Here is an 8600-nt window from a genome sequence, read left to right on the forward strand (position 1 = left end):
GTTTTTTCAAGGTTAAAATCTAGAATCTGGCTATGAATGATTGGGTCCGGTGACGGTGGCGCTTGAGCGTCGCTCCTTTCTTGAAGACATTGTTGTTACCTATCGTCTGTGTGATGTCATGATATTGTTGGTGCGGATATGATCATTGTTGTAGTTTGTCGACCACAGATCTGATCATTTTATTTTTTTCCTTGCCTACGTATAGCTTTAGTCTTATATGACTTTGTTATTTATTGGCGTGTTTTTTTAAGTGTGTTGCTATTAGTTGCGTGCATCCTAACTATGCAGAGGGCGGATATGTTCTTTTTATTTGTATTCTCTTGATGGTCCATTTTAAACCAATTAAAATCCACCCTTTGTTGGAAAAATTCTTTTAACGTCGGATAGTGAATATTGGTGAATTGATGGGTAGACAAAGATCCCATAATAGAAAAACAAGCGAATGCGTCGAACTTTTCTGATGAAAAGGTTAGAGCACTGTCTTTGCAAATGAACATAACATTCTGCAATGGTCATACTACATGCTGATCTAATAGAGTAATAAATCTACTGAAATGTTCCAGCTTAACTGGAAGCGCAGAACAATTCCCGTATTTTCCAGGAGATGGTTCATCAGCAAACTACAACAAGGCCAAACTTCTCAAGTTTATCCCCAAAACGTGACCAACTCTACAAACACCCAGAGACCTCCAGATTTTCCACAAAACGAGAGTTGAGCAAACTACTGCCATCAGCTTCAGAAATCACTAGAGCAAGTACATTTGTTAGTTCTAGGCAACCTGAAAAATAAAATAAGAAAAGTTAGTGAACAGCAACGAGATGGATTTCTCAACAAGAGGTGATATAGAAAAAACAAGACGACCTGTGTAAACAGCAGTCAGTACCACCATAGTATTTGGAATATGTGCAACATATTTATTTCTAGTATATCTTGATTGAAGAAGAAAATTACGTGGTGATCAATTCTTAACAGAATAACGTTTGAATTTCAGGCTGACCAGTGACAATATTTCAGGAAAACGAATACTATAGTCATAATGATGACACTGCAAAGTGTATGTCAGGCTCTTGTACACTATATAAGGTCTTGCCTAATTTGTAGTTTTTGTACTGCTAGTTCAGAAATTCTAATACACTTGGATGAAAGGTCCAGCTAAAATAAACATTGATCAATAATTTTCAGCAGCACCATCAATACAGGTTGTTGATATAAGGCACTGTTGTGAAATGAATATTTTTTAACAGGTCAAAGAATATGGCATTGCCACTGAAATCTAATTCTGTAACTTAGTTCAGTATTTTTTTACATTTTTTTATCCAAGTCAAACTGCATGGGTTGAATGAGAGATATATGTTTTTTTTTTGAAACGGAGGCCAAAGATTTGCCTCATCAATTAATTAAGAGGAGAATAGAGTTTGATTGTTTACAACTCACGATAACACGCCACCTAGCAACTACTCACGAATGTATGTTAGAAGAATACAACATCCTAAGAATGCGAATGTATGTAATATGAATGGGTCAATAAAGAAGCTTTAGCCATACATATTACATACATTGGCTGGTAACTTAGTAGTTAGTACCTTCATTTCTTGCATCTGTCTACACGAACCAGAGTATCCGCTATAGTTTTCCGCTTGCCTGGAAAAAAAGTTCATTGGTCAAGGTACTAGAATTTGAATGATACATACCACAATAGGACACAGGGATTTATAGCTGCACACACACAGGTGGACTCCGTAAAATAATTGAGCTGCGATATGCTGGTCTATTTGGTTTTGTCGGAATAACCAGAGCATCAGGATATAGTTTTTCTAGGTAGCTATAACTTGGGGGGTCGTGCTCAAGGAGTTACTTACTAGACACTGAGTGGCGTCATCATCTTAAAATCAGTGATGCTTAAGAGCATCAGTTCAATATAATTTTGGTTTTGTCGTAATATGTACTCCTACATATTAGCGGAAACAATGTAATAAAACTTGGCTGTGTGATGAATCCTTGATGCAGATGCAACTCTTCACTATCTGAAAAAATGCTATGAAGTTACCAGGAACTCAGCACGTGTTTCAAACAACACTTATGACAATTAGAGTCTAACCAGTAACCAGGACAATACTTATGTGGTAGACATATCATGTGCCGATGTGATCACCTGGAATCAGGCATCCTTTGATCAAGGTAGAAGTTACAATAACTTGAACAACAGCTAGAATATTATTATGTTAACAAGGAAAGCTTTAAATAGTACATATTTCGTGGCTACAATATTATTATGTCAACAACAGCTACAATATATTGTACAAGAACTTGAATTATGTGTCATTTTTTGTGGGAATGTGATTTCGCAGTGCAATGCCGGGATTTTGTCTGCCCTAAGCCCCTAACAGAGGAAGGGAACTATCGGCTCTTGGGGCTTTTGGGGATATCAAGAAGAAGCGAACTGTGCCTTCCTATATGGAGATCATGATCTTAGCTGCCTGGGTCATTCGGATAATAAGAAACAACAAAATCTTCAGAAATGGAAAGACCACTTCTCAGCGATGGAAAATGATATATATAGAGGAGCTAGGCATGGTTAGCCACAGAACTAGAAGCAAATATGCCCTCAGTTTTAAGGAATGGTTAAGCCTATGTTATGACCGGTTTGGTCTATATTAGGAAGAGGCCCACCGGGCATTAGTATTAGGGGCTTGGCCCACAAGTTATCTTAGGCAAATTATTTTAGGCAAGTTATCTTAGGCTAAAGTTATAAATACTAGTTGTAAGACACGGTTGAAACCAAGCAATAAAGATATTATCATCTTCTGTTGCCCGGCTCCCTGAGGAGCCGGAACCCTAGCCGCCGCCGCCTCTAAACCCTAGCCGCGACGGCGCCTGTCCGCCGGCGCGCCCGCTCAAGCCCTCGTTCCCCTCCTCCTTGCCCATACAATCTGCGCCGGAGGCCTGGTAGGAACCCTAGTCCTACCAATTTGGTATCCAGAGACACCAGCTCGATCATGTCGCTTCCTCCATCACCGCCGCCGCTGCCAAACACCACCGCCTTGCCCACGCTGCCGCCAGCCCCGTCCGCGTCCATGCCGGCACTCACATCCGGGACGGCCACCCCGACAGCGCCGACCGCCACCGCGGCAGAGCCGCTCCCATCCTCTCGCCCGAGGAGGTCTCGGGCACCCTTCGGGAGCTCGTCCAGGCGGTCAAGGGCATCAGCCTCTACCTCGCCGGGAACTAGCCCCCGCCGCCGAGCTCCGCCACCACCGCCTATGGGCCGCTGCCGCTTCCGTGGGCCGCCCCGACCTTCCAGTCGCCCTCCGGAGGGCCGCCCCCGCCGCCGCTGCTGCAGCATTACCCGACCGCGGGGCACCCTTGGGCCGCGTGGCCGGCTGCCACCGCACCGCTGGGGGACCCCTCCCAGCAGCTTCTCCAGGCGCCTCCGCCGGCTACTTCGATGCTGGCTGCAGGGCCGCAGCTCCTCCAGGCGCCGCCACCGTCGACTACATCACCACCCGCGCCCAGGCCCATGGGTCGGCCCCTGCACCAGGTGCAGTTTCCGCCATCACCGTCGCCAATTCCCGCATGGGCGGCCGGCTCATCTCCGGGCCCGGTGTATACCACGGCGCCGGAGCACCCGACGCCCTCCCTCCGGTTTGACCGTCCCTCCGGCTCGGCGACCTACGCCCCGGAGATCCCCGACCCAGCACACTCGTTGCCGCCGACTGCAGCAACCCCCGGGCACAGCGGTCCGACACCCCCTCGCTTCGCCAAACTGGACTTCGCCACCTACGAGGGCACGGAGGACCCGCTCAACTGGCTCAACCAGTGCGAGCAGTTCTTTCGCGGGCAGCGGACGCTCGCTTCGGATCGTACCTGGCTCGCGTCCTATCATCTCCGCGGCGCGACGCAGACCTGGTACTACGCCCTCGAGCAGGACGAGGGCGGCATGCCACCATGGGAGCGCTTTCGGGAGCTCTGTCTTCTCCGGTTCGGGCCTCCTATCCACGGGAGTTGCCTGGCGGCCCTCGGCCGTTTACAGTTCACCTCCACGGTTCAGGACTACGCCGACCGCTTCCAGGCCCTGGCGTGCCACGCGCCGAGCGTCTCCGGGATTCAACGCGCCGAGTTATTTGTGGGCGGTCTGCCGAACCATATTCGCGTGGACGTCGAGCTCCGGGATCCCCCCGACCTCCAGACGGCCATGTACTACGCCCGAGCTTTCGAGCAGCGGGCCCAGGCACTGCAGCAACAGCTCGGACGGGGCGGCCGCCAGCCCAGTCGACCAGCGCCGACTTCCCCAGCACCGGGCCGGCCTCCTCCAGCCGCGACGACCACGCCCCCGGCCACCACGCGGACTTTCCGCCGGTTGTCACCGGCCGAGCAGCAGGAGCGTCGCCGTCAGGGACTCTGCTTCAACTGCGATGAGCCCTACACGCCGACCCATGTCTGCCCCCGCCTCTTTTACTTGGAGACGGTCGACTACACCGAGGCGGACGACTCGACCAATGCGACACCACCACCCGAGGCGGCCGCGGACACGCCCGCGGATCCCACGGCGACGGCGTGCGTCGTCTCCCTCCACGCCCTCGCCGGCATCCGTGGCGAGCGGACCATGCTGCTGCCGGTGACGATCCATGGCGAGCGGCTGGTGGCACTGCTGGATACTGGCTCCACCCATAACTTCTTGCCCGAGGCGACCATGCGTCGGCTAGCACTTCCGACGACGGGTGGGGAGCGCCTGCGGATCACGGTGGCGAACGACGATCGCCTCCGGTGTCATGGGCTCGCCCGTGACGTTCCCATCTCCATTGGTGGCGAACACTTCTCCATTACCTGCGCAGGGATCGACCTCGGCTGCTTCGACTTCAACCTCGGGGTGGATTTTCTACGGACCCTCGGTCCCATCCTATGGGACTTCGACGCGCTCACAATGACGTTCTGGCGGCTGGGCCGCCGCATCCGGACGATGGCGACGTCTCTGACGTCGTTTCCTTCTCGAGGCACCGTTGTTGCAGTTTGTGTCATCACGCTCGGAATGTTCTGGGGGAAACCCTAGATCTGGGTCTACCAGATCGGACGATGACGACGCCTTCGGTGTCGTTCTCCCTTCTTGGGGCATCGTTTTGAAACAGGAGTTGATTGGAGGGGACAACAGGAGGAGCGGTGTTACATCTACCGCATTGAAGATAGCAGGTCTTGGCGCCGTGGAGGGACAGCAGATGGGCCTGGTCTATGCAGTGATCCCTCTTGGAAATGGGATGGCGGAAGATGGTGACGGCGAATCCTAGAGCATGTGCATGCAATGCGCATTGTGGGACGCCTAGACTGGTTGGTGCTCTCAGCTTGCCTAGCAGGCGGCATCTTGAGACCACTGGATTAGATAGTGTTCGATGACGCGGCATGGCACATCTTTTTACCTGCAGGTGTAGCGACTTTCGCCTCGTATGCGGCTTTGGATTGATCTTTGCATTACTTTGTCATACTCTGGTGAATAACTTAATAAATATGGTTGTATGCATCATCCTAGTGCAGAGGTTGGGATATCCTTTTTTTTAAAAAGGCATGTTTTTGCTTCAGTAGGTTAAATATAAACTTAAGACTATAAACTCAGTAGGTTGTAGGTATAATTTGAATCCGAATTTCGGCCGCTCTAAACTTGAGACCCATCTGCATAAGGGCAACTGTGTACACTTTGAATGTTTTTTGTGAAACTTTCAATCTATTCAATCATGGTAGTACAAAGAACAAGAGAGGTAATAAAAATTACAACCATGTTCGTGGACCACCTAGCGACGACTACAAGCACTGGAGTGAGATCAAGACGCGTCGCCGTCATCGCCCCTTCCTCACCGGTGTCGGGCAAACCTTATTGTAGTACACAGTCAGAAAGTCGTCATGGTAAAGCCCCATAGGGCCAGCGCACCAGAGCAGCAACCATTACCGATAAAGAAATTAGTAGATCAAAAGGATCAAACCTGTAAACGCTCAAACAAAGATGAGCGAAGACCGGATCAAAACAGATCAACCGAAGGCCAGCACTGACCGAATCCTGCGAGATCCGACGAAGACACACCTCCACACGCCCTTTGATTATGCTAGACACACCATTGAGATGGGGATAGAATATAGGGGACATTATTTGTACTAAGGAACATCACCACTGCCACACAACCCCAACTAAGAAGCTGAATCTAACAATAACAATATTTTTTTAGAAAATGAGGATTACCCCTGGCCTGTGCATCTGGGCGATGCATGCAGCCATTTTATTAATTATTCTCAGAGACCTCACAAAGCATTACATCAGTAAGCCTGAAGCCACCATCTAGGCGACACCTGTCGCTACTCCTATCCCCTTGATGCAGGGGTGCCGAATGTCCGAGCCTAATACCAAACAGACATCGCACCAAATGCTAACATCTAATGCCGGATGCCCCATCCCAGCCACTGTTGGGGAACGTAGTAATTTCAAAAAAATTCCAACGCACACGCAAGATCATGGTGATGCATAGCAACGAGAGGGGAGAGTGTGTCCACGTACCCTTGTAGACCGAAAGCGGAAGCGTTATGACAACGCGGTTGATGTAGTCGTACATCTTCACGATCCGACCAATCCAAGTACCAAATGCACGGCACCTTCGAGTTCAGCACACGTTCAGCTCGATGACGTCCCACGAACTCCGATCCAGCAGAGCTTCGAGGGAGAGTTCCGTCAGCACAACGGTGTGATGACGGTGATGATGATGCTATCGACGCACGGCTTCGCCTAAGCACTGCTACGATATGACCGAGGTGGATTATGGTGGAGGGGGGCACCGCACACGGCTAAGAGAGATCAATGATCAACTTGTGTGTCTATGGGGTGCCCCCTCCCCCGTGTATAAAGGAGTGGACGAGGGGGCGGGCCGGCCCTCTCTATGGCGCGCCCTAGGGGAGTCCTACTCCCACCGGGAGTAGGATTCCCCCTTTCCTAGTAGAACTAGGAGCCCTTCCAAGTAGTAGGAGTAGGAGAGAAGGAAAGGGAAAAGAGAAGAGAAGGAAGGAGGGGGCGCCGCCCCCCTAGTCCAATTCGGACTAAGCCTTGGGGGGGGGGGCGCAGCCTCCTCTCTCTCTTTCCCCTAAAGCCCAATAAGGCCCATATACTCCCCGGCGAATTCCCGTAACTCTCCGGTACTCCGAAAAATACCCGAATCACTCGGAACCTTTCCGATGTCCGAATATAGTTGTCCAATATATCGATCTTTACGTCTCAACCATTTCGAGACTCCTCATCATGTCCCCGATCTCATCCGGGACTCCGAACTACCTTCGGTACATCAAATCACATAAACTCATAATACCGATCGTCACCGAACGTTAAGCGTGCGGACCCTACGGGTTTGAGAACTATGTAGACATGACCGATACTCATCTCCGGTCAATAACCAATAGTGGAACCTGGATGCTCATATTGGCTCCCACATATTCTACGAAGATCTTTATCGGTCAAACCACATAACAACATACGTTGTTCCCTTTGTCATCGGTATGTTACTTGCCCGAGATTTGATCATCGGTATCTCAATACCTAGTTCAATCTCTTTACCGACAACTCTCTTTACTCGTTCCGTAATGCATCATCCCGCAACTAACTCATTAGTCACATTGCTTGCAAGTCTTATAGTGATGTGCATTACCGAGAGGGCCCAGAGATACCTCTCCGACAATCGGAGTGACAAATCCTAATCTCGATCTATGCCAACTCAACAAACACCATTGGAGACACCTTTAGAGCACCTTTATAATCACCCAGTTACGTTGTGATGTTTGGTAGCACACAAAGTGTTCCTCCGGTATTCGGGAGTTGCATAATCTCATAGTCATAGGAACATGTAAAGTCATGAAGAAAGCAATAGCAATAAACTAAATGATCATAGTGCTAAGCTAACGAATGGGTCTTGTACATCACATCATTCCTAATGATGTGATCCCGTTCATCAAATGACAACACATGTCTATGGTCAGGAAACATAACCATCTTTAATAAACAAGCTAGTCAAGTAGAGGCATACTAGGGACACTCTGTTTTGTCTATGTATTCACACATGTATCAAGTTTTCGGTTAATACAATTCTAGCATGAATAATAAACATTTATCATGAAATAAGGAAATAAATAATAACTTTATTATTGCCTCTAGGGCATATTTCCTTCAGCCACATGCCGGGAATGGGTCACACACCGGTCCAGTGCACTCACCGAGGCTACCGCCGTCGTTATCCACCTAACCATCTTCATAGCAGGTACTGGCGCAAAGACCTTGCCAGGTCAGCTGTCGACGCCAACATGGCGCCAGACAGCGCCACCGCCCTGCGCAAGGCCATCAGGCCACGTCCAGCGCCGAGACCCCGCTACTCCATGCTTGCATCGACGTAACTCTTTACGACGAACTCTTTATCGCCTCCATAACCAAGAAATATTTCCTTAGTCTTCTAAGGATAATTTTGACCGTTGTCCAGTGATCTACTCCTAGATCAAAATTGTACTCCCTTGCCAAACTCAGGGCAGGGTATACAATAGGTCTGGTACACAGCATGGCATACTTTATAGAACCTATGCCTGAGGCATA

General features: G+C 49.6%; 1 long non-coding RNA gene across 1 annotated transcript; it reads right to left on the reverse strand.

The window, feature by feature from the left end:
• Positions 1-458: 458 nt before the first annotated feature.
• On the reverse strand, positions 459-1737 carry LOC125541749. The gene is made up of 2 exons (XR_007297639.1): positions 1585-1737; positions 459-779 (listed from the first exon to the last, which is right to left on the reverse strand). It is a non-coding gene; the product is annotated as an uncharacterized LOC125541749 (long non-coding RNA).
• Between the last annotated feature and the right edge of the window lie 6863 nt (positions 1738-8600).

Source organism: Triticum urartu, chromosome 2, assembly GCF_003073215.2.
Source record: "Triticum urartu cultivar G1812 chromosome 2, Tu2.1, whole genome shotgun sequence".
In the NCBI taxonomy this organism is placed as follows: domain Eukaryota; kingdom Viridiplantae; phylum Streptophyta; class Magnoliopsida; order Poales; family Poaceae; genus Triticum; species Triticum urartu.